This window comes from Manis pentadactyla, chromosome 17 (genome assembly GCF_030020395.1).
Source record: "Manis pentadactyla isolate mManPen7 chromosome 17, mManPen7.hap1, whole genome shotgun sequence".
In the NCBI taxonomy this organism is placed as follows: domain Eukaryota; kingdom Metazoa; phylum Chordata; class Mammalia; order Pholidota; family Manidae; genus Manis; species Manis pentadactyla.
Genome location: NC_080035.1, coordinates 8515611 through 8542382, shown reverse-complemented (window position 1 = coordinate 8542382; position 26772 = coordinate 8515611). Strand labels below are relative to the sequence as shown.

The window sequence follows — 26772 nt, the reverse complement described above, 5'->3', positions numbered from 1 at the left end:
TCCTCTCACATCAGTGCCATTTCCTTCTTCAGGGAATCCACAAAAGTTTGCAGCTCCCGTTCTTGTGCCACTGTTTCTTGTGTTTTTTTTCAGGAGCATTTCCTTCTCTTCTGTAGACTTTTTTAGTACTGTGAGAAGCAGCCAACCCACAGTCCCTGCTGCCTCACGGGCACTCTGTTTCTCAAAAGACCTACTTACCATACCAAGGGCCACCCCTACTGCCTCAGGTATCGCCTCCACTTGCCTCCAGTCCTGGGGTGGGGCCAAGCCCTCTAGGAGGAAAGACACCTCAGACCACATACCCATTGGGGCACAATCCACTGTCTCCCCTTTCATAGTGTCAGCCGACTGAAGCACCCTTCCTGTAAGGGCAGCCTGTTCTTTTCCTTAGTCAACAATGAATCCTGTTGATGTCACCAATTGTTTTGCCAATGGGTTTCAGCCACACCCAAGTTCACTATGGATTCAGTGAGACCAAGGAATGACAGTGGAACATTCTTGAGGAAAAGGGTTCATTATCTGGCTTGTTCTCCTGGCGATAGGTCAAGCATTAGAATCTGCAGCCAACAGTCTGCAGGTCTGTAATCCTCCTTCATCTCCTCCCAGAGCACTGGGCAGAGCCCTTTATAAGTGACTCAGTCAATAAAGCTTGTTGCCTGCGGGTGTGGAAGCGGTAGCCTAGCAACAGGCCAGTTACATCATCAGGTGGTTTAAGTTCAGTGAGGATCCTGGCCATAGGAACCCCAACTGCTGCACAGAACTACATTTAATGAGCTATTTTAATTTGTTAGTCTTTTCCACAAAATCCAACCAATAAAAGATATTTTTACTACTGGAGCTTTGCTTGAGGAAAACTGAAGGTATTCATAACAGAACAAAATAAGAATTGAGAAGTCTTAATAGAAAACCTTGATTAAAATCAGGAACTTTTATCCATTCATTTACATAGCAAATATTTATTGAATACTTCCTAAGCACATAGCTGCATAAAGACCCCTTTCTGCAAAAGAATTTTAATTCAAATAAGGATGTGAGGAAAGGGGAATGGAGCTAACGTTTATTGAGCAGATAAGGCATAAGTGCCAGAGAAGATACATACATATGAAAATTTCAATAGCAGTATTCTGAAATGTCTCCTAACCTGAGACATTTACAATTAAACACAAAACACAGGGCACACAGATCAAGTGCTCTTGAAGTCCGACTTGGGCACCATGCCAGCAGCATCACAAGAGACTTCATCAGAAACACAAAGCCTCCAGCAACCCAGACCCCCCAGCACCTGGGGTTGGGCCCAGAAGTCGATTTTTCACAAACAGTCTGGGTGACTGTGGTGCAAGCTCAAGTTTGAGAACCACTGATACAAAGAACAGGGACCCTGAGCCTCCAGGAAGGTGAACCTCCGAGAGTGGAAGTGGTCAGAGAAGACGTCTCAGGATCTGAGTTATGCTTGGGAAATGGGGATGAGAGGTGGAGGGGAGGCAGCAAACCAGGGTGGGGTCGGAATGGACACATCCTGGGAATTCTTGCCACTGCTGTCCCTGGGTCTTGAAGGCTTTGTTTTGACCATGCAGCAAATTTTTAACACTTTAAGCATGATTTTACCCACTGAATAACCCAGTCTAGTCCTGGACCCTGATACTAGATCCAGTTAATCTCAGTTAAAAGCGTTCAAGGATTTCTTAGAGGCTAACAAGATGACATGATAAATTCCTAACCCTACAGACGAAATTCTCATCCCAGCCAGCCTTTCAGGCTATTCCTACCTTGGTTATGTTGCAAACTCCTTTCAGTATCTCTTGCTCTCCTCAATACAAGTGGAAGTGAATTTTAAAAGGAAAATATTCCAAAGTATAGAAAATAGCATGAATTTTAATCTACCATCCCCTAGAGAATTGCACATTTAAAGGATTATTTAAAACTTGGATGGCAGCTTGTTCCACAGTTGCAGCTGCAACTTAATAGCCAATCACGGTGCAGCACTATGTGGGAATTTCTAGCAGTTTTGCAAATAGTTCTAAGGCTCATAAACCTGCTTCCCGAAAATGCCTCTCCATTCTCCCAGCAAAATTTGCGTTTCATCTGCCAATGTCCTAGCCTCCTACACACCCATATTTCTCCTAGCACTCCTCAGGGTCCCAAGGATAGTGAGAAGTCACAGTTCAAATTGCGTAGTTAAAACTACACACTACAAAAGAAACAAGTTTTCCATTCCAAGCCACCCAGTGAAATCTGATGAAGTACTCCCACTTTAAGAAGAGCCCACTATTCTCATTTATTCATTCAACACTTATGAACACCTCCACCTCCTGTTGGGAGAGGCCACCCATCCTGGGTTATAAGCATCCTGTATGTTCTTCCTGACTGTACCAGACCACAGGGTTTTCCATGGCCTGATCCTGAGCATGATGAAGGTGCGGCCAAGTCTAACTACCTTACAATGGCTTGCTTGTTTCCCTTGGTGAGAAAGGAATTAGCTTGTTTCTTGCTGAAATATTTACTGCTTGCTCAAAAAGGTGCTGGGCATTTGGCCCTGGGTTGCTCAGTTACAATGTCCATTGTGTGCAGCACCCATCAGACTCATCATGCCCCACAAGAGACTCAGGGCTGGGGAACTGGTCCTACCTTGCTAATGCTCCAGCTGTTTGCTCTGCTATGATTTATAAACCATGTTGCACTGATCCCTTAAGTCTGGTTTGGTTTGGGCATCCAGATAGTGGCAGTAGTTTTGCTCCTTGTAACCCTCTGTGAGATTGGGGTATGTCTTTGACACTCATTTTATGCCAGGATCTGTGACAGGTGCTGCTACCCAGCACCCCAGCACAGAAGGACTATGGACCCCACCCTCCAGGAACCACAAGGCTCCACAAGGGATGCTTGGATGAGACTTGGACTGATAGGCAACCTCTTCCAAATAAATCTTCAAGCAAGGTCTTAAAAAGAAAAAGAGTGAGTAAATGCAGTGGGGGTCTTCCTTGTAGAGAAATTTTATATTTTCATTTATGTAAAATTATCAGCAATATCTTTTCTGCTTCTGGGTTTTATGTCACACTTTTGGAAGTCTTTCTCACCAAGATGATTTTTTTTTAATTCTTCCATAGTTTTTTTGAGTACTTTCATTTTTTCAATTGAGATCTAATTGTCATATATCATATTATTTACAGATGTACAACATAATGATTTGATATTCGTATATATCGCAATATGATCACCACAGTCTTTAAACATCCATCACCATACATAGTCTCAGAATATTTTTCTTGTGATGAGAACTTTTAAAATTTACTCTCTTATCTTAGCAACTTTCAAATATGCAATATGCTGTGCATTCCATCCCCAGGACTAATTTATTTTATTACTGTAAGTTTGTATCTTTTGACCACCTTTACTCTCACCCTCCCCCTACCCAAGCCTCTTGAAACTATCAATCTGTTCTCTGTATCTATGAATTTGGTTTTCTTTCAAGTATTTTTATGATCTCATTGGTTAAATTTAAGTATTTGCCCACTGAGAATTTATTCTTGGTATAATGATGTGTCCCAACACCACTTGTCCATCTTTACTCCACTGATTAGAAACACCCACATTTCATGTTATAAAAATGAATAATGTTTTATTAATTTTATAATTATTTTAGAACTAAAACAGCTACATCCTCATGTGTTAAAATATTTCCTTATTAAATTTAAACATGTGAACTTACAAGTTTCAACACCACATCTTGGTGTCTCTTCACTTTTAAAGATGCCCTGGGAGCCTCACACAGGAACTGGCCACGGCTTCTTGCAGCTGCGGAGGGGCCGCTGAGAAATGTGACCAGCACCTCACAGCTCCACCTACACCAGGTCACCTACATTCCTCTCCTCCTTTTTCCATTCTCAGCGCAGAAATGGAAAGTCCAGTTGTCATAGAGAAAAAAGTCTTGGCACCAGAGGCTTTTGAACGAAACCAAGGAATTCATGTCACAAAGGCAATGATTGTGGAAACCTCAGAGTCAGTGATGGCAGGGGATGACACGTCGACGACTGGAGGAGACCAATAAAGGCATCTACGTTGCTTACGCTTCTGTCCACCACTAGGAAGTCCTCAGAAGTCAGAACAGCAGAATGGAGGGGAGAAGGTTCTGACAAGCGCAGGATTCCTGATGTAGAAAGCGGTCCTCCCTCAGTGGGATGGCAGGAGATGAGGGCGCGACAGTGCTTCTGCTGGTTGGTTGTGGTTGGGGCAGGTTTTTTGGTTTTGGGTTTGGGTTTTGCTGTTTCCTTGTTCCATGAAGGGGTCTACACCTGCATGTCTTTCTTATTACCCTGAGTTGTTTTTCACTGGATCCCAAGGTGTTTTCCCCAGGAGCTGCTTTGGGAAAGAGCTCAGAATAGTTCATTTGGATCTACTTTTCTTGATTATTAAGTGACAGAGACAGGATAATATAAGCTTGCTTTTTATTTTTTGTTCTCTTGAATCTGAAACAAGTTTACTGCCAGAATGGATGCAGGTAAAAACATATTCAAGTGACTGGGACTTGGAATAGCCTGCAGAAAAGATTCTTTTTAATGTCAGAAAGCAAAACAAGAAGAATGTTGGTTTTTTCATAATGAATGTTCAGCTGAATTATGCCCATTCCCCAAAGGGGAGGCTGGATAAAGGAGGCAGGATAAACACTCCAGTACCTCCCGCTCCCAAGGAGGCGTTAACATTTAAGACACACTGGTGAATAAAAACAATGCCTTGTCCTCTCTAGCTTACATTCCAGGGGATGTTAGAATATAAGAAATGGCTATCATTTTTCATAATATAATAACTAGAAGAACGTTAGAATACCCATCTGAACAGCCTTCTTTTAATAGATGAAGAAACAAAACCATCCCAAAATAGTTCATGAGCATGGTGAGACTCCATAGGGAGCCCTCTTATGGAGTACTCATTCACTCGTCACCACAGCCACATGGAGTAGACCATGTCGTCGGCCCACTTTCAGAAAGGTTCAGTCACTAGGTGGTCAATAAATAACTGATGAATGAATGAATGAATGGAGAACTCTAATGCATTTACTCTGTTGATGTATTATTGTTATGTTCTTTCTCCAGGAGCTCTGGATAAGTCACCATTCTTCCACAAAGCCTCATCCTCTTCTGGGGCTCCCTGTCCCTGTGAATGGTCCACCATGCATCGTTGGCAAAAGCCATAAACCAAGGGGTCCCCCTATTATCTCCTTCTCTGATATCTGCCTTCAGAATCCCTCACTATGTGCTGATGGCTTCACCTCCTAAAGTTCTCCTGACTCCGTCCACAGCTCTCTACCTCCACCACCTCCTCCTCATCCAAACTGCCGTCTGTCACCTGAAGACCACAGCCACCTCCTGACTGGGTCCCCACATGGATTCTGGGTCCCTTCAATCTGCCTTCCACATTGGAGCGAGACAACTCCAAAAGACAAATCCCTCCATTCTTTTCTTCTTCCTCTTCCTTTATCCTTTTCCTTTCTTTCCTGAACAGTTCAGGCCCAAAGCTACCAGGTGGAACAAAACAAGGCAGACATCTCAGATCCTAAAAGCCACTGAAAAGAGGACGCAACACTAACACAGGTAGGTACAGAGGACCCAAACCATCTCTAGTCTGATTTCTAACCCAATAGGATTAAAAATCAAGGATTTCAACAGAAAAGGGACCTGCTGACAAAGCTCTTGGAGGAGAAAAGATGGCAGAACCCAGCAACAAAGCAAAAGCTCTACAGACATTGGTTTTTTTCAGCCTCTTGGTGCTGATGCCATCCATAGCATTCCCTCTCGTTTTTAATTTCTTGCCCTTCCTACCGAATGCTTTGCAGATGCCCTTGCCACCACCTTTTCATTCAACCCAGAGCTGACAAAACTCACAGTAGGCAGCAACACCTGTCCTCCACCCAGCCCGAAGACAGACATTGGAAGATTAGTGAGTCAACCCTTACACCCTATAATTTGTATTTTCAAGGCCTTAGTCTTAGGTGAGGGCCAATGGATGAGGCAATACATACTCTCACTTACATTTTCAAATACTAAAGAACTGTTTGGAGGGATGCACAGGAGACTGATGGCAGTGGCTGCCTCTGGGAATGGAAAAGCTGGGCTGGGGCATAAGAATGTGCAGAAAACTCCATTGGCATTTGCAATGCAGCAATAAAAACAACTCTGACTGACATAAGCAGGAAAGGAGATTGTTAGAAGGATACTGGATGGCTTAGATGCTGCTGAACCAGGTTTGAGGGACTAAAGAGTCAGGGGCAATGCCCCAAATCAATTCTCCCTTCTGTAATGAGAAGCAGGCTTTGCCAGAAGGAAGGGAGACTCCTCCACCGCAGCATAGAAGCTCAGAACCTGAGTAGCCAAAAGGAATTGCAACCCAGTAATTACACTTGTAGGTAAACATTCAAAATAATTGAAAAAAGAAACAACAGTTATTTGCACCAATGTTCATAGCAACATTATTCACAATAGCTAAAAGGTGAAAACAACCCAAATGTCCATTGATGGAAGAATGGATCAACAAAATGTGGCATATACATATTCAGTCTTTAAAAAAACGAAATTCTGACACATGCTAGAACATGGATGAACCTTCAAGACATATTAAATGCAATAAGCTAATGACAAAAGGACAAATACTATATGATTCATCTTTTATAAGCAAACTCCTAAACACAGAAAGTAGAATAGGGGTTACCAAGAGCTGGAAGGAGGAAAGAGAAATTATTTTTTAATGGGTTCAGAGATTTGTTGGAGATAGTGAAAAAGTTGTGGGTTTAGATAGCGATGATGGTGACACAACCTTGTGAGTGTACTTAATGACATTGATTGTACATTTGTGAGTGGTTAAAATGAAAACTATTATGTATTTTTTTACCACAGTAATAAAAAAAGAATTGCAAACACCATGACACTCACTTTCCCTGTATACTTCTGGGCTGTATACATTTATATTCCTGGGCTTGTGTTAGCTATATAAGTCCTTTAAATCAAGGAATCAACTTTATACAGTCACAAGATGTGCTTTCCACTATATTAAAGTGGCTCTACTGTATTTTAGAAATGGCAAATTATTGAGAAAAAAAACCCACAAAAGCCAGAAACTGCATCTATGTGTAAATATATTCATCAATGTAAATAAATTCATCTATTGCTGTTGTTTCCCACAGAAGCAAAGTACAGACTCTCTTTTTCCCCTTTCCTCATAGCCCAATCCTGGCTCCTTGTCACACACACTGAGAATTTCATAATTCCAGCGATCTCTCATCCAAAAAAAGGTTCTTGGCACAAGATTTATCACTACCCCAAATCAAAATGAAAATTATATTTTTAATGCCTGGCATGTTAATTTGAGAATGTGAGTAATAATTACAGGACTGTCACAGAAGACTCTCTTTTTTTCCCTTAAAATAGTGAACAACGGAGGCTGCCGAAGCTGCGACTGGCCTGAAGAGGGCAGACAGCCAGCATGGATTCTAGTAGGAGTGAGATGAGCCACAAAGGAATAGGTCAGTCAGCTACCGCTTCTTGCCTACTACTCTGCCCCATGATGCCACAGTGTCCATCCAAGATATTAGAAATATGCAAGTCAAAATAACTTACCAACAAAACTTCGGAAGCCTAGTATGCATTCGGCACTGTAAATTCAAGTATTTATTCTACTAAATCAATGACATCAAATGGAAAAGAGAAATTTTCCAGGTGTGCAATGTTGCATGTTGAACTCCTTGGGAATAGGAACTATGTGTTGTTCATTGTCCAATGACTAACAAACAGTAGGTGTTTAACTGATGTTTGAATTGATGAACGAATGAAGAAATGAAGTGCAGATCTGGAGCACATGTCTCAAGTTCATGGTAATAGATGATGGCATTGCCTTCAGTACTCAGACTGACAGCAAGCTGATCATCAGCCTAAGTCAAGCTGCGACTGTGCTGAGCACAGAAATTAGGGGTCTCCCTCATTCATAGGCCTCTGAATGGCTGCTTGGCTCCAGACACTGTACTGAACTCTGAGGGGGCAACAGCAAAGGGGATGCTGTCCCTGTGCTTCAGCTGCTTACAGTCCAGAGGGAGGCCATGCTGTCAGCCTGCAAATGCAGGGTGAGAAGTTCTATAAGGAGGTGTGAGCCAAGGGCAGGGGGAGCAGGGGGAGCGCCGGATGTGGCACCACTGAAGAGCCTGGTATTCGACACCCAGCCCGTGGGGGAGTTCGGAGTAGCAGGAGGAGACATGCTTGGGAAATGCCCACAGGCCCAGCCTGGTGGGGCTGAAACAGGAAGAGGCACTGGGCAGGGAGGAGCTGGGAGGTGCCAGCAGAGGCGGAGAGCTAAGAAAATAAGGTGGGGGCGGGCGGCTGGAGGCAGTGTCACTTCTTGCGCGCTTTCCCTGGGAGGGCTCTGAAGGGAGGTTGGTCTGGCTGGCCTGCTGTTCCGTGGGGGACGCCAGCAGCGCGAGAAGGTGAGTGGAGAGGAGCACGCCCATGGGAGGTGGGAGGTGAGTGCCATGGCCCTCCTGCCTCTGGGCCACAGCAGAGGAGGTTTCTGAGTGACTGTCCTCTGTCTCCACAGAGGGCTTGTAACTTTAGCCTGAACTGCAGCCAAAACAGGTTGGCTTGTGGGGGAAGGAGGTTGTGATTTTTTTAATTCAGATTTTTCTAGCTCCCTTTCCTGAATTCAGGTTCCTCATCTGGAAAGTGAGCTGTAGGACAGTGTCTGAGGTCCATTCCAGTCCTAATAGTCTCTCACTCCTAGATTTAAGGATCCATTCCAGGTACGGAGATGCACAGGGCTATGAGCTGAATTGGGTCCCCCCCACCCCCAAATTCATATGCTGAAGCTCTAACTCCCAGTACCCCAGAATGTGATTTATTTGAAGATGATGTCTTTAAGTTCACTAAGGTTGAATGAGACATACGGTGGGTCCTAATCCAGTCCAACTGGTGTCTTTATAGAAAGAGACTAGGACACAGAGACAGTGGGGGCACCCATGCACTAAGAAGAAGCCATGTGAGGCCACAGTGAGAAGGCAGTGATCCACAAGCCAGAGAGAGTCCTCAGGAGAAACCAGACCGACAATACCTTGATCTTGGACTTCCATCCTCTAGAACTGTGAGAAAATTAATTTCTGTTGTTTTACTCAGTCAGTGATATTTTGCCCTGACAGCCCTAGCAAACCAATACATACGGTAATTCCGGGGGTAAAATCCCAGGGCAAGATACCTTTGAAACTGAAATCAGTCAAAGGGAGAAATAAAGTTTAAGAAACCCATTTATTGCCTACAAGCAGTCGTCCTGCATCTCTTTCCACCCAGCTGCTGCAGCAGAGCAAAAAACTTCACCCAGCCTCTCGGGTTCCTGCCTGGCCCTTGTAATCACCTATTGATATGGAGATGGACTATTGCTCTCCACCCCTTGGGAACATCTATTGATATGGAGATGCAATAAAGCCAAGCGAATGATTCTGGAAATATTGCAATTTTACCCACATGGTGACAGATAAACTGTTAGAAGCTTAAATTGTCCAAGAAAAGGACTTCCTCTACCAAAACAGCTTCTAATTCTTTTGACATTTGGCCAGTTCACCTGGGGCTCTGTGCCATGACTAGTAGTCGCAATTCAAAGTGACAAACACTGATTGAATGCCAGTCACAATAAAAGGCTTCGGCAGCACATGTCTAATTCTCCAAAGTCATGGGGATTGAGAGGGGAAGGAGAAAGGACATGTCGATCAAAAACCTAACTCCAGTCAAAACCCCAAACCTCTCCTTGCCTCATATGTAACCTTAGTCTCAAACAACAATGGATTCTCCTCATTGGGGACTAGTGAGTCTCCCCTAAAGATGTTCATCAGCCACAAGGAAGTATGAGAAGGAAGAAAAGTATAGAAATCCACAAACTTGGATTAACCATCCCTAGACGTGAGAAGCTGGGGCTGCTTCCTATGACGGATTTGCCTTCTCAAAAGGAGAAGAAACTTAAGGGAGAAAATATTTGTGAAAACTTCCAGTGTTTACCATCAGAGCATCTCCCTGCATGAGGCCAGGAGTCTGCTGGTGATGTCGGGGTTCTTGTTCGAGGAGTTGAACAATGAACTTCATGAACGAGCAAGGTAGATTCACAGAGAAGGTTTTATTCAGGATAAGGAAAATTATGGAACTCCCCACAGGTGCAGGGAGGGTAAGGCTGCCACTTGGGGACTCTGTGTCTAGGGTCTATGCAGTGAGAGCTGTTTTTTTCTATAGGTTCAGCTAGAATGCCAGTTATGCTTTAACCAGTCTCATTAAAGTTTACTCTGTTTTAAACTAATGTGCGTACATGACTATGGTCAGCAGGCTGTCCCATAATAGTGGGTCGGGGGCTGTGGTTCTTTATACACTGTTACATTGTTTCAAGCTCAAGCACCCTGTTTTTTTCTTTACATTCCTGAAGCCTTAGTAAGACTTCATCTTTTTCCAGGGGCCACACTCTGCTCTAACTGGGCAGGGGTTACTTACTCCCTGCTGCCTCCCTATCTCACTGGTAGGAAAGGACAGGTTAGAAAGCCTTTAAATTGTCTTCTCAGATACACCCAGAAAAGTGTGAAGAAGAGATAAGGCTCACATCTGAACTATTTCTTTGGATAAAAAATGTGATAAAATGGGACAGAGGGGACTAGAAGATGGCAAGAAGTAATGACAGACCTGGGCCTGTTTCACCTTTGTAACTAATGCCTGTCAGGGATGGACACCTTTAGAAGCCATTCTTTTATCACAAATATTCAAGCCAACAACAACATTAAAATAAAAACTCAGGGGCTAAATATTCTATCTCAATACCTTAAAAATCAAAGTCCCACACAGAAAGGCTTCCAGTATCTCCCCTGGGAGCCTCAGCTCTACCAGGATCTCAGGAAGGTGTCCTCTCATCAGTGCTCAGAGCTCTTGTTTTTCAAGTGACAAAGATCAGAGCTCAATTCTAGGAGCCTAGCGCTAGCAGGATTGTGTAGCATAAAGATATTTTTCTCAATGTTCCTTCTGAAATCCTCTCTCTATATTTATATTGTTCCTCAGCAGGGCCAGCCAGCTGCTCTCCTTCTGGGGTCCTCTCTCCTTTCTCAAGAAAAGGTAACAGCTGCTTCCAGGAACTGACTCTGCACTTCCCAGGCTCCATCCTTGGCCCACAGCCCTGACTGCGGCCACGAGTCAAGACTTCAGAGCACTCTGCAATCCCAGGCCAACCATCACTGGTCTGCAGCGCGAGGCAGGAAGGCTTCCCCCGCGGGAAACCAGGCAAGGCAGCAGCAAGTGGGATTTGGGATATGCTGTGGACAGTCCTCTTACAGAATCAGAGACAGGGTCTAGGCCTTGTGCTGATGTGAAGCTGGTGTTTGGGCCTGAAAGAAACCCAACTGTTAAAGGAATGTACAACAGAGACGGTGTATTCCAGAGGGAAGAGACCTGTGCTAGAAGTCTCTGGTGTCTCTAGGTCCATCTTTGCTGTGTGATCCTAGGAAGTCACTTAGCTTGTCTGAACCTCTGTTTCTTTCACTGAAACACAGCAAGCTTCACATCATTTTCTAAGGTTCTTTCCAGCTCTAAAAGCACTATGGCCTCAGTGCCTTCAATTCATTCTGGTTAATATTCATGGAAAGTAATCTTAAGCCCACTAAGATGGTGACTCTCATCAACAATAAGTTATTGAAGTGTCACAGATTGGAAATACCATTTTTCTGAATTTATTGTGGGTATTTATTTCTCTTTTGGCTACCCTTCCTACCCCAGAGGAGTGTCCCATCTTACAAGCTGTGATGGGTTGAACTGTGTTTCTCCAAAATTCATACGTTGAAGTCCTAACCCCTTCCTTGGAACATAACCTTATTTGGAAATAGGTTTGTAGCAGATGGAATTAGTTCAGACAAGGCCGTGCTGCGGCAGAGCAGGCCCTGCTCCAATATGACTGGCATTTATATATAAAAGGGGGAATTTGACACAGAGACACACGCACGGGGAGGGCACCAGGGACTGGGCTGATGCCGCCACATGCCTAGGAACTACCAGAACTGGGACAGAGGCCTGGAACACCTCCGCCCCTGGCGCCTTCGGAGGGAAGCCCTTCATCCTGGACTTACAGCTTCCGGAGCTGTGAGATGATACATTCTATTGTTTAAGCCACTTGATTTGTGGTCCTTTGTTACAGTGGCCCTGGCAAACTAACAGAAGAGATAAAACCACTTCCCACCAGAGCTAAGAATGCCAGCTCACAGTCTCCCGGCATTGGTTGGGTGGGGACATGTGGCCTGGGTTCTGCTGAAGGACACACTTGCACGCCAGAGACACAGTGAGGGAGGATGGCACCGGGTTGTGACGGCAGCCACTACATGCAGCAGAGGCAATTACAGCAGAAGCTGCAGCCTCCGCAACCAGCTGGGAATCGCAGAGCTGGCAGCCAGGTCTGGGCCTGAGAGCAATGGCAGTGGTGTCTCTGCAGGACAAGCTCTGCAGGCTGATTCGGGGCATCCTCTGAGCTGCTAGCCCTTCTGGATATTCCTAAGTTACCCAATACTTTCTCATACATTTCCTTTCTACTTCAGCTAACCAGAGTAGGTTTCTGTCACTTGCCTAAAACACTTCCTGACACAGAGTAGGTCCCTAGTATTTGTCCACATTGAATAAACTCTGAAATGACATAAGTAATATCATAACCCACACAACTTTCTAAAATTCAATTTAATATGCATATATTTTGTGTATATCAAAATAACAATTACTGATCTTTAATGAACAAAGACCATGTACCCTAGCCAATCTCCTTATGTGTTACCTCAACATAATAACACCTTGCAGTAGGCTTTCCCAACTTTCACAGATGGAGAAACCCACGTTTGGAGACTTGTGAAGGTACGGAGGTAGCAGATGGCAATACGAGATTTGAATCCAGGCATTCTGAGGATAGTATATGTGAGTGGAGCACTCTGGAACAATATGAAAAGAAATCTTTTTAAATGATACGGTAAAGAAAAAATCCAAAGGTTCTGATTCTTAACTAGTTAGAGAACAATGGTTCAAGTTTGCCTTGATGTCTATTTATATGGAAAAAGTTACATGCACCTTTCCCTGAAGAAAAAAATCAACTAGGATCCCTCTGCTTTTCTGGTAATGGCACAAAGGAAACAGATGTGAATAGCTAAATAAAAAGGGCATTCAGACAACAGCAAAACTGGGGAATTAATTTATATGAAAAATCATGTTGTGTCAGCTTGATTTATTAAACCAAACTCATTTTTTACAATGTTAGCCATTACAACTTATGAAATATTTTGTAAAGCTTCTGTTTGGCAAATGAGAACAGTTGGGAAAATAAATATGTGCAGTGAAAAGAACTAAAATATCTTGTTCATAAAAGAAATTGTGATAACTGTGAAAACCAAAGTATCAGAACAAATGTCCATTCGCAAGTTTGTCAGAGACATCACCATCAGAACCGCAGCATCATTTTTGGAAAAATGTTGAGGAGCAGCCCAAGATGTTGGTAATGGTAACAAATTTTCTATGGAAGCTTCTAAAGTGAAGATCAGCCAGGTCAGCTGGACCCTGCCTTCCCAATCTCAGGTAGAATCCTCTCAGGATTTATTGTTGAAACTAGTTACTTCCCTGTATGTTCCTCCAGAAGCATATCAAATTCATCACCTTCCACACTGAGCCTGAAATTAAACCCTCGGTGCTCTTTCTGGCCTGTCATGGATGGGGCGCATCATTTCTCTGGATCTTGCTTTTTCACAAAGTCTGGGGGCCACCTGCTTTACACTTCCTGACCTCCGATGGCTGTCAGTGGAGGCTGGGCTTGTGCCTGAAGTCCCTGTAAGTTCCAACAGGCCTGGCTAAGCCACCATTTAGCCCTCCTTGCTTCCTAGCTCAGAAACATCATGAGGGTCTTGAGTATTCTGAAGCTCACCCAGACAAAGGCTTAGAGTTCAAGGTTCAAATGTGGCTCATGAAAACCACTTGAATGAATCTATTAAAGCTAAACATATGTTTACTTAATGACCTAGAGATGCAACTGCAAAGTACTGCATCCAAGAAAAAAGTGTGCATATCTCCTCTGGAAGACATGTGCTCATAATGGGCAAGAGCTGGACACATGCAAATGCACACCGATAGTACGATGGGTGAGCTACGGCGTATTCGTGTGTTGATACACAGCAGTAAGAATCATTTTTATATTCGACAATATGGATAGACATAACACTGAGTGAAAAGAGGCTAGATACCAAAAGTGCATACTGTAAGATTCCATTTATATGAAATTCAGTAACAGAAAACAAAAATCTGTGCTGAAGGTGGTCAGAATAAGGGTTCCTTCTAGAAGAAAGCGTGGGTATTGACTGGGAGGGGACATAAAGGAACCTTCTGGAATGCTGTAAATGTCCTATATTTTTGTCCTAATGATGATTATATGGGCATATATGTAGGGAAAAATTCAAAAGATTTGTGTATTTATGTATGTATATTATACTACATCAAAAAAATTTTTTTAATATGGAACGCTTCACGAATGCGTGTCATCCTTGTGCAGGGGCCATGCTAATCATCTCTGTATCATTCCAATTTTAGTATATGTGTTGCTGAAGTGAGCACTATTACAGCAAAATTTTAAGGCAGACTTTTGAGACTGCAAATTTCAGTTGTAAAATGACTAGGAATAAAGACCCAAAGAAAACAAGATCCCAGATTCAAAAAGACATATGCACCCCTATGTTTATCGCAGCACTATTAACAATAGCCAAGAAATGGGAGCACCCTAAGTGTCCATCAGTAGATGAATGGATAAAGAGGATGTGGTACATATACACAATGGAATATTATTCCACCATAAGAACAAAACAAATCCTACCATTTGCAACAACATGGATGGAGCTAGAGGGTACTATGCTCAGTGAAATAAGCCAGACAGAGAAAGACAAGTACCAAATGATTTCACTCATCTGTGGAGTGTAACAACATAGCAAAACTGAAGAAGCAAAACAGCAGCAGACTCACAGACTCCAAGAAGGTCCTATAGGTTACCAAAGGGAAGGAGGGAAGGAGGGTGGGAGGGTGGGTGGGGAGGGAGGGAGAAGTGGATTAAGGGGCATTATGATTAACATAAAGGGGCATGGGGAAGGCAGTATAGCACAGAGAAGACACGTGGTGACTCTATAGCATCTTACTATGCTGATGGACAGTGACTGCAATGGGGTATATGGAGAGAGACTTGATGGTATGGGTAAATGTAATAGCCACAATGTTGCACATGTGAAACCTTCATAAGATTATATATCAATGATACCTTAATAAAAAATGATTAGGAATAAAGGAGATTTCAATTAGAGGTGCTCAGCTTGGAGCCCACAGGTCTCAGTGCTCAGCATTCAAGATAGCCCAGAATTCAGATACTAGAACTGAAATATATGCAAGTGAATGATGATAAGCACTTCTCTCTGTGAAGCAGTTTCTGGAGGGCATGCTCTAGACAAAGCATTTTACAAATACAACCTCATTCAATACTTACAACAACTATATAAGGTAGATGTTGTTGTTATCCCCATTTTACAGAATAATCACATCTTGCTCAAGGTTGTGATGCAGTAAGTGGCAATGTCAAAACATTAAAGTAGTCATAGAGGGACAGAATGGTATCAAGAGGGGAAATAAATCGGTCTTCCAGGTCTTATGCTCTGGGCCTTTACATTTCTTGGTAAGAGATTAATCAGAGCTTCAGAAACAGAAACTCCTCTCCCTGAAATAAGCCAGATGGAGAAAGACAAATATCATAAGATTTCACCTATATGTGAAGTAGAAAAAAAACAAAAACAAAAAAACAAACACAGCAAAATAGGCTCATAGACACTTAAAAGTGACTGGTGGTGTCTGTTGGGGAGGGGTTGGGATGGGTGGGTGAAATAGGTGAAGTGGATAATGAGGCACAAAATCTCAATCATAGTATTATATTAGTCACAGGGATGAAAGCACAGCACAGAGAATATAGTCAATAGTTCTGTAACATCTTTCTGTGTTGACAGATAATAACTACACTAGTTGGGGTGGGCATTTAATAATGTAGGTAACTGTCGAAGCACTATGTTGTATGCTTGAAACCAATATAATATTGTATACCAACTATACTTCAATTAAATAAAAACAGAGTTCCTTAGAGAAATGGCTGATTCAAGGGCTTGGAGCAGGAAAATACACAATGGTCCTGGCATCTTGCAGTGTTAGAGTAAGGAAGTGCTGAAACTCAAACTCCCAATGGTGAGAACTGGTACAAACTGAGCCACTAATAAATAAGTTACTATTGGATTAAAACTAAGAATAAAGTAAATATCCATAAGTCTGTTCTGATATAGATAGTTATTAAATAAACAAATAAATAAATAAATGAGAAGGGAAAAATCTTCCTTACTGAAGAATTCCAAATAATATTTGTAAAATACTCTCCAGGAGGTGGAATCTAATACCCTTCCACTTGAGTGTGGTCTTATTTCCCAAAAACAGTATGGAAAGGGAAAAATAGTAACTTTATAGTGGAAAAAGCTAGAAGACACCACCTTAACCAAGTGATCAAGGTTAACCCCATCTGTGGTAGGTCATATTGACAACATATATTCCCTTTTGCAATGAAATACTTCATTGCTGTGTTCATTCTTCTCCAAACTCCTAGCTCCAGTCCAATCACGAGAACACATCAGACACACTGAAATTGTGGTGCCCCCTACAATATGCCATGAATTCTCTTAAAAACTCTCAAGGTCATGAAAACCAAGAAAAATATGAGAAACTGTCATGGACCAGTGAGAGAAAGGGAGACATAATGAGTAAATGCAGAGTAGTATCCTGGATTTGATCCTGAAACAGAAAAACTGAAGAAATCTCAATAAGGTCTATAGTTAGTAGTGTTATACTAGTATTAAGTTCTTGGTTTGACAAATATACTGTTGTTATGATAACATTAAGGGAAGTTTGGTGAAGGGCATACAGGAATTTGCTCTACAATCTTTGCAACTTTGCTGCAAATCTAAGATACTTCAAAAATAGAAAATTAAGTCCGGTTAAAAAATAAAGATAATTGACCAAATTGGTAGGTGAAAATGTTATCTCATGATAATGTTTGTATTTATTTTGTTCATGGTTAGATAGTTTGTGTTTTTCCTGCATTCATTGATTGTAAGAATATATTCTTTGATATAGTACATTAAAAAAAAAAGAAAGAAACTCTCCTTCCCTAGGCAAGCAATCAGTACATTGAAATGAGGAAAGCTCTGAGGGAACAAAATCAGGTCCAGATACCTAGTGGCTTCTGCCTTTGTCAGCCAGCACCCTTCCTCCCCTCTTCTGGAACAAGAATGAACAGTGGCCCAAGAGGGCCCATCAGAGTCGCCTCCTTGGGCACAAGAAGTTCCAATGCTGACACATGCAAGAGGAAGGAGCCAAAGCCAAGTCCCTGAGCAAGACGTGGAAACCTTGTGAGAAGGCCAGAGGGCACCTGCTCCCTGCCTTTCCCACATTTCTTGTGCCCTCTGTGAACTGTCCCAGTATCTTTTCAGTAAATCTCACGTTATTAATAGTCAGGTCTCTTGGTTACAGTAGAAGGAACCCAAGTTACACCAGCTTAAGTGAAAAGACACATTTTTTGGAAAGATCTGAGGTGTCTTACAAACATCAGTGATGGAGACACAGCCCCCAGAATGGAGCCGGGGCCTGGAGCCCATAGGGCCCCTGTGGATCTCTTCCTACATCACGCCCTATTTTTCCCTGTGCATATGCTTTCCTCTTCCCAGTTATTACAGATCAGCCTCCTCTGCTTCTCCATCCCCATGGTGGGATATGGCCACCCTGCTCCCTGGATTTGTATGTTCCAGCTCATACACCCAGCATGAAGCTCATCTCTAGCTCTTACACCCAAAAGCAAAATTTCAAGGAAAACATAGATTGGTCAGCTTGGATGAAATGCCCCTAACCAAAAAAAAATGTAGCAGGGAGTCAGGATCTTATAAAATCATGGCAACTTCTATCACAATCATGGGGATGGATGGGGGAAGAAGATGGTGAACAACAATTTGATGGGCATCCACCACATGGCCTAACTTAATCAGTCCATTGACCATGAGAAAACATCAACTTTGGAGTTAAAGGGCTCCAACACTTACCAGCTTTGTGATGCTAGGCAAGCCTCTGTTTCCTCATCTGCAAATTGAGGATGATAGTGCCTATTTCATGATGTCATCAAGAGGATAAAGCAAGAAAGAATATGTAAAGCATCTAGTATACCTCCTGACACACCTAAATGAGGAATAGTTCTGATCTTTTGCTGAAATAAAAATAGTCATAGTGCCTTGCCTATACCAAATTGTTTGCCTGAAGTGGAGCTTTTCCTATGTGCTGCAGCCTGCTAACTTATGGCATTTCACAGAGGCATCTCATGCTTTCAAAAATTTTTTTCAAAAAAATACATGTAATATACCTTAGTGCTTGCTGCAAAAAAGTAAGAGCTAGAGACAGAAAAAAGATGGCAGAGTAGGAAGGCAAGGTAGAAACCTCCTCCCTTCCAACACACCAAGGAAGCAACTACCGCAAACACAACTAAATCTGAAAATGACCTGGACTGCAGAACAGATCACCTACACCTGGGGAAGAAGAGAAAACCACACAGAAAAGGGTGAAGTGGCAGAGCCATGATCAATTGGGACCTAAGCCCTTCCTCCATCCCAGCCCACACACAGGAGGAAGAGGAACAGAGCAGGGAGGTTACAGGCATTGAGGAACTCTGCACACCTGGCCCTGGAGATTTTCTCTGAGAGCATAAGTCCACATTGCATTGAGTTTCAGTGCTTAGCAAGGCTGGACACCAGGCACAGTTGGAGCACTCTGGGAGGCTGAGATTCTAGCCGCTTGTAGGGGACAAGCACACTCCACCAGTCCTGCTGAGACCCAAAGCAGAGATGGCAGTTCAAAAGACTTGCCAGCAGTGGGAGGGGTACCAAAGGGGTGAGGATTGGACAGAGCTCTCTCCACAGGAGAAAGTGCAGGTAGACATACCTCCCAAGCCCTTCCTTGGCCCAACAGGCTGGGCACTCTCAGGAGTGCCAGACACTCCATCTGCCCTACTGGCAGTCAACTCTGAGAACTTCCCTGCACATTGCCATCCCACCAGCCCACTCAGCCCAACAGCTTCAATCATTGTTGCCTGGCAAGCAAAGGAAGACTCTCTGTTTTCTTGGCCCTGTCTCAGTCCAACTCAGAAGGCACCTGCAAGAGCCAGCTCTGAGTGCTCCTTCTCCACCCCCATAGATGACCAAACCCAGTGCTACACAACTCGCTTGTGCAGGGTACGTTACCACCACACAACTCATGCTTCCCTGCCCTAGAGCCATGTAATGACCCCACACCCTGTTAACCCTGAAGCCCCATCATCACTACAGGGCAGAGGGTGGCCCTGCCTGCAATGATCCCATCAGAAGCCATTGCTCTGGACATATAGGGCCAGCTGAGGCAAACTACCAACCTCACTGGACTGAGACCACTGCCAGAAGACAGAAAGGCAGCCTCACCATTGCCCACCCACAGCAACTGGGGCTCCACTGCAAAGGAGAACCAGGCACTGGACAGTAGGGAGTCTTGAGCTTCTGGGCACCACAGAATGCCTTCTACATAAACCATTACTCTCTAAACGAGGAAGCAGGGCAGAGCAGAGCCATCTAATACAAAGGAAGAAACAGAGAAACCCTGACAAAATGAGGAGGCAGAGGAATATGTTTCAAACAAAACTACAGGATAAGACACCAGAAAGAAGGCTAAATGAAATAGTAATTACCAAACTTCTTGATAAATATTTCAATGTAAAAGTCATAAGTATGCTCATGGGTCTGAAGAAAAGTATTGAAGATATAAGGGAGGAGTTCAACAAAGAGATACAAGAACTGAAAAAGAGCTACTCAGAGTTGAAGAATACAATAACTAAAATGAAACATACAATGGAGAGAATGAAAAATTTATTGCTGCAAGTGGAGGGGACAATGAATGACATGGCAATTAGAAACAGAAACACCACAAAGCTGAGGAACAGAGAGAGAAAATAATTTCTAGGAATGAAAGAAAGATGCAAACTGTGTGACCAATCCAATTAAAGTAATATTTGCATAAGAATGGAAGGAGAAGAGAGAGGCAAAGAGATACAAAGTCCCTTTAAGGAAAAAACTGTTGGAAACTTCCCTAATCTTGGGAAGGAAATAGACAATCAGGTCATGAAAGCACAGAGAGCCCTTAACAAACAGAACCCCAAGAAGACAACACCAAGACATAGAATAATTAAAATGACAAATATTAAGTATAAGGAGCTAGTATTGAAAGCAGCCAGAGAGAGAAAAAAGATTACTTATAAGGGAAACCCCATCAGATCATCAGTAGACTTCTCAGCAGAAACTTTACAAACAAGAAGGGAGTGGCATGAAATATTTAATGTTTTGAAACAAAAGGACTTTCTACCAAGAATCCTCTACCCCGCAAGATTATCATTCAAATTTGAAACAGAAGTTTAAAAATTCTCACATAAATGAATGCTCAGGAAATCTATAACCACTAAACCAGCATTAGAGGATGTGTTAAAGTGACTAGTGTAGAAGGAAATGTTACTAAGGTGTAATAGTTTTCACTAGTAAAAATAAAATCACAGTGAAGGTATTAGGCCAATTAATTACCAAGCAAATATGAAATTAAAACAAAAGTAGAAAAACCAACTATACATAAAATCAGTCAAGGGATACACAATAAGTACAGATTATGACATCTAATATATAAAGTGTGGAAGAGGAACAAGAAGAAAAAAGAAGAAATAGTTTTAATAAAGAGGAATTTAATCACAGTAGTAAAAAAAAGCCATAAAATAACAAAAGAAGAGTATAAAAGAGGAATAAAGCAACAGAAAGGAAATATAAAAACAACCAGAAAACAAATAATAAATGGCAATAAGTACATACATATGAATAGATATCTTAGATGTAAAGGGACAGAATGCACCAATCAAAAGACATAGAGCGGCAGAATGGATAAAGAAACCAATCTATATGCTGCCTACAAGAGACTCATTTCAGACCCAAAGACATACAAAGACTAAAAGTGAAGGAACAGAAAAGATATTTCATGCAAATTATAGGAGAAAAAAGCGGGAGTAGCAGTACTTATATCAGATAAGATAGACTTCAAACAAAGGAAGTAACAAAAAACAAAGAAGGACATTATATAATGATAAATGGGTCAGTCCAACAAGAAGACATAACAATTATAAATATCCAAGCACCCAACATAGGAGGACCTAAATATATAAAACAAATACTAACAAAATTAAAGGGGGAAATAGATCACAACACCTTCATTTTAGAAGATAACACATCATTCACATCAATAGACAGATCAACCAGACAGAAAACAAATAAGGAAATAGAGGCACTGAACAATACATTAGATCAAATGGGCTTAACAGATATCTATGGAACACTTCACCCAAAAGCAGCAGCATACACATTTTTCTCAGGTGTACATGGAACATTCTCCAGAATAAATCACATACTAGGCCATAAGAAGATCCTCAATTAAAAAAGATTGAAATTATATCAAGCAGAGATTAAAGATGGCAGTGTAAGAGGTGAGACAGAGGTTTCCTCCTAAAACTGCATAAAATATGAAAATGTAATTAATACAACTAATCCTGAAAGAGCAACAGGAAAGAGGACTGTGCCAGACTGCATACACCTGGAGAAAAGAGCAGATCTCATGGAACATGGTAACCTACCAAAGCTGTGGCCCAGCGGAAACCAGGCCCTTCCCTCACCCCAGCTCACTGGTGGGAGGAAGAGAAACAGAGCCAGCAGGGAGTGGAGGCCTGAGACTGATGAATATCTAACTCCGGAGATCTGCTCTGGGAGCAGAAACCTACTTTTCATGGTGCTTTCATGGTACTCTCGTGATTGGAAAGCTAAGACAGGCAGAATTCCTGTAGAGACTGAGATTCTAGCCACTTGTGGAAAGCAGGGATCCATATCCGGCTGCTGTGGGAAAAATGAAAGGCGGGCCATCTGAGAGACTTCCTAACAGTGAGAGGGCTGCTAAAGGGGCAAAGATTGCACAGATCTTACTGCTCAGGAGAAAGGACAGGTAGACAAAATTGTCCGGGTGCACTCTGCCCAGCAGGTTGGGAGCTATCACGATCTTCAGGTGCTCCAGCTCCCTGGCTGGCTACACAGCTCCAAGGACTCCCTCTGTGATATGCACCCTACTGTGCCTTCCTCCCTGCCAGCCCCACCTGGCTCACAATTCGGCAAACCCTACCCTGGTGTTAGGCCAGCCAGAGGGAAGACCTGTCTACAGCAACTACAAACGCAAAGCATAGAGGCTTATACCTGTGTGCTCGGCCCACTGGTTCAGGCAGTGGGCACAGGCATAGCAGCCGGGAAGCAGGAAACAGCTCTTTCCTCCTGCAGGCACCAATACCACTGCTGTGTGAACATCCAACATTCCTTCAGGGGCTGAGAAGCTCCAGAGAGTATCGCTTCTGGACATTAGAGGGCACCATATACAAATATGAAGTGCCAAAGGAACCTGGTTCAAAGTAAAATTATTAATACAACTCCTGAGAAAGATTTAAATGACATCCACTTCATGAAGCTTCCTGAAAGGGAGTTCAAAATAAAAATCATTAACATGCTCATGGAGGTATGGAAAGATATTCAAGAACCCCAGAGCACTGGGCCGAGTCCTCTATATAGCGCAATAATAGCTTATTGCCTAAAGGTGTGGAAGCGGTAGCCTAGCAACAGGCCCATTACATCATCAGGTTAAGTTCATTGAGGATCCTGGCCATAGGAACCCTAGCTTACCCACAGCCCAATTCCTATTAAAGAGTATAGTACTTGACAAATGTTTATTTAATTAAACTAAATTGCACATGTCTTTTGTTCGAGTCCACCAAAGTCCTTCTATGGAAAGAAGAATATAAATAAATATAAAATATGAAATCCAATGGGTAGTAGGCAGTAGCCCTACTCAGAAAGAGGATCAATCCTTGCAAATACTCCTTTGTGAATCTTAGGTGTCACAGTAGAAAATAAGGGAGGGAATTTTAACTGATAATGAACTAGCTGATTTGAACTGTGGAAAATAAACCACTGTTGCTGTCTTTCAAAGCAACTGATATTTTCATGTGAGAAAATGCAGCTAATTATTGGATGCTTAATTATAACACTGTCTTGTTGAGAAATGGTAAAAGCAGTATATTGAACTGTGTTGACCTCAGGTGACAACTTAGAGGAATAGCAGAGCAAATTTAAGCACAAATCATACTAACAAAACTTATTTACTATGCAAACAGTTGTTCTTTGCTGATTAAAGATACAGGTGCAGTGGACTACTTAAGTTACTTTTAGCCAGAGACAGAAGAGATTTCTTATCCTTGCAGATTAAGGGGTGGGATGTTCATTTGATTTTTCACCTCCAAGGAGTTCATGTCTCATTCCTTCTCATGAGGTCCAGTGTTCTTCCTACTCATATGCAGCATTAACAGCTTTTCTGGACTGTGATTATAAAAGCACTGCCCCATCATACATTTGGTATCTGTGTCCTTAACTAATACTCACTCCAGCTTTGCTGTAGTTTACCAAGTAACATATTTTCCTTTTTGTGAGTTTTTCTCACCACCTCCAAATGTGTGGCATGAAAACTATTGCTGGAGCAATTTCCTACAAATACATTTTAATTTGTTGGCTCACAGGGTATGCTTGTCATTGCACCCCCTCTGCAGATTCAGAGGTACTTAGAGTCTGCCAGTGTCAGAGACTGTGTTAGCCCTAAGGTCATGGACCTTTTTCAGTCAGATAGAAGCCTGTGCATCAGCAGCAGAAGAGAAAAAAAAGACTAAAGAGGAAAGTTACACAACCAGAAGGTAAGGGGGGAAGAGGAAGCCCAGAAACACAGCACAGGGGTGGTAAGGAATGATAGAGTGCCCCCAGGAAATGCCTCTGCTCAAGTTCTCCTAATATTCAGAAGGGAAACCTTTTTATATTGAGTTTAGTGTTCCTCCAGCAACTACAATCAAATGACAGAACATCTTACGGCATAAAATCACTTCCTTTAAACCAATAATGTATAGAGTAGGTATGTAGTACTATAGTATGAAAAACATGGATTTTTTTGTCACATCACAGCACTGTGACACCTTGTAAGCTACTTAACCTTTGAACTTAGCTCATCTGTTAAATGGGTATAACACCTGCCACCCAGGATTATGGTGAGCACCAAATGGCTCTGCACATGAAAGTATTCCAGAAAATAACATTGGGCAAGGGTAAGCTCTTATTTGAACCCTGGATGGCAGGATGATTCATATGCCTATACTCCAGGGATTCAGAGAAGTAGAGAATGAATACACTCAACCAGCAAAACCAGGGTGCCATTGATTTACATTGCTGTATTAAAAGATAGTCATATATCTACACGTATTTCTACATGCACTCCTACACATCAAATAACCAAGTGGGGAGCCTTAAGAGGAACACAAGCATTTTCAAATACTTGAAGGGCCATCATGTGAAAGAGAGAATAGAGAGATCTGGAGTGGTTCAGAGATAGAACCTCAGACTAGTACATAAAAGCAACAGGGAAACAGATTTAGGATAAGCATAATAGAGCTCTTTCAAATATTTAAAACTGTTTGAAAATTAGTTGGTTCCCAGTAAGGGAATGGGATGCTTGATATTGAAAATATTTAGGTTGAAATGAACACAAATGGGCAGGGATTTGTATCTGCTTTGTCCACTGATAAACCCTGCTGTGCTCAAGACAGTGCATGGCATAGATGTCACCCAGATATGTTGAATAAAAGAATGAGCATATGCTGTGATCCTTTGGCCCTAAGATAATTACTGATACATATTTATAATAATTCTCACTTGTCAGTTCAGCAACTCAGAAGTTTCAAAGCTGTAATCACTTAAAAGATTTTCTTCAGGCCTAATTCACAAGCATACAAGGGTGATTACATCATCATGCAAATGGGTACCAGAAAACCCTATCTCACTGTTACAGTAGAGGTATGTGGTAAGTAGCAGATAAAATAGCCACACCTACACAAACCAACCAACAAAATCAAATGAGAGCTAAGGAGACAGATATCACAAGTCCCCTAAATGGCTGACTAGCCAAACCCTGCTCAAGTACTCGGACTGAGTGGTACTAGTAGAAGTTACATTGTTTGGCATTGCAGTGACAGTGTAAAGTGGAGTGTAGATTTTTAAAAGCTCTCCTAACACTGCCTTATCAACAATGGTACCTTTTTAAAATATGCCCTGGGCAAGTGCTGTACCACAAAGCATAACCTCTGCATGTTGGAGCACTAATGCTCAGCCAAGCTACTCCTCTCAGTGCCCAGTCAAGTACAGAGAACAGTCATCAAAGGGCAGAACCTAACCCACAGGGTGAACACCGTAGAAAGGAGCCGTCACAGGCCCAAGAAGCCAGGACCACTGGATCTGCCGGGAGAGGACTCAGACAAGCTCCTTCTCCGAGCAGTGGTCTCCACAATGCTGGATGCTTCTCACTGCCCTGTGATACCCCAAAATGTGAGAACCAACAGCCTGTGCAAGTCCATGTTATTCACAAAGCTGACCCACAGTGAAAAGGTTCTCACAAGCTAGAAAACAATCTACATCAGTTGAACCAGTTTTTAAGAATGCCATGAACAGTTTGTTTAAACTTCCCCTTTGACTGACATCCCTTAGTACCTCTCCCACAGGAATGTTGGTTCACAAACTGGACCCCATACCCAGAGGGCAGAGAGAAACCCAAGAAAGAAGTAGCCAGCTCCAGAGGGTTAGAAGGCAGGCTTCACAAGCAAGGGAGCCCATTTACCAGGCTTCTCTGGGGCCGCTGCAAGGTGAGTGGCTCTCCACACCTGCCGCCAGAATCACAGGTTTATAGAGGCCTTCACTGGGCTCAGTCTCTATTCAGTCCAGCCAGGCTCGACAACATATTGCTTTCTCAGGGCTGCGTCTATGAAAACAGCTCCCGCTGAGGGAATGGAGGGCAGAACATACTTTCCAAGGCTGGAGAAGGGGGTCAGGAGGATCCAGCTCCCAGGCCAACTAGCAGTCATCCTAGTCGTCCTCTGGATGACCTCCTCCACCAGTAAGAAAAAAAATTACCTACAAAGATTCAGATCTATGCCTTCTCTGTACACAAGAGAGATGCACACTAAACACAAAAAAAATCATCATTTAAACCCATTCTTCCACTTCTTTATCAGCCCACACTCATAAATCTGGGGCCAAATAAAGGCACACCTCAGAGATTTGCAGGTTCAGTTCCAGACCACCCCAATAAAGCAAATATTGCAATAAAGCAAGTCAAATGGATTTTTTATTTCCCAGTGCATATAAAGGTTATGGTTACACTATACTGCAGTCTATTAAGTATGCAATACAATTAGGTCTTTAATAAAAGTTCATACTGTTAGTGGGAGAGGCGTTGTGTTTTTTTCCTCTGTCCTTGTCTGCACTGCAACAAAGAACTGAAGGGCAGAGACACAGTAGTGAAGCAGAGTAAAAGTTTTATTTGAAGTTATTTAAAGAGAGAAAAAGTGCAGCAGGCAACCTCAGGAAAGAGAAATGCCCTGAAAGGTTGGAGAAAGTTTAACATTAAATGTTTACACACTTATGAAGTGCGGGCAACCCCAGAGGGAGGAGCACACTGAAAGGTTGGGAGTTTCCCCTTT

The 26772-nt window shown here is 42.6% G+C and overlaps 1 protein-coding gene and 1 non-coding gene across 2 annotated transcripts in view; both read right to left on the bottom strand.

Annotated features, from left to right (window-relative positions):
- SUCLA2 (succinate-CoA ligase ADP-forming subunit beta) overlaps positions 1–26772 on the bottom strand; it is a 174093-nt gene that overhangs the window by 62889 nt on the left and 84432 nt on the right. The gene's annotated exons all lie outside the window — the stretch shown is intronic.
- Positions 14508–14612, bottom strand: LOC118914651 (U6 spliceosomal RNA). The gene has a single exon (XR_005025702.2). It is a non-coding gene; the product is annotated as a U6 spliceosomal RNA (small nuclear RNA).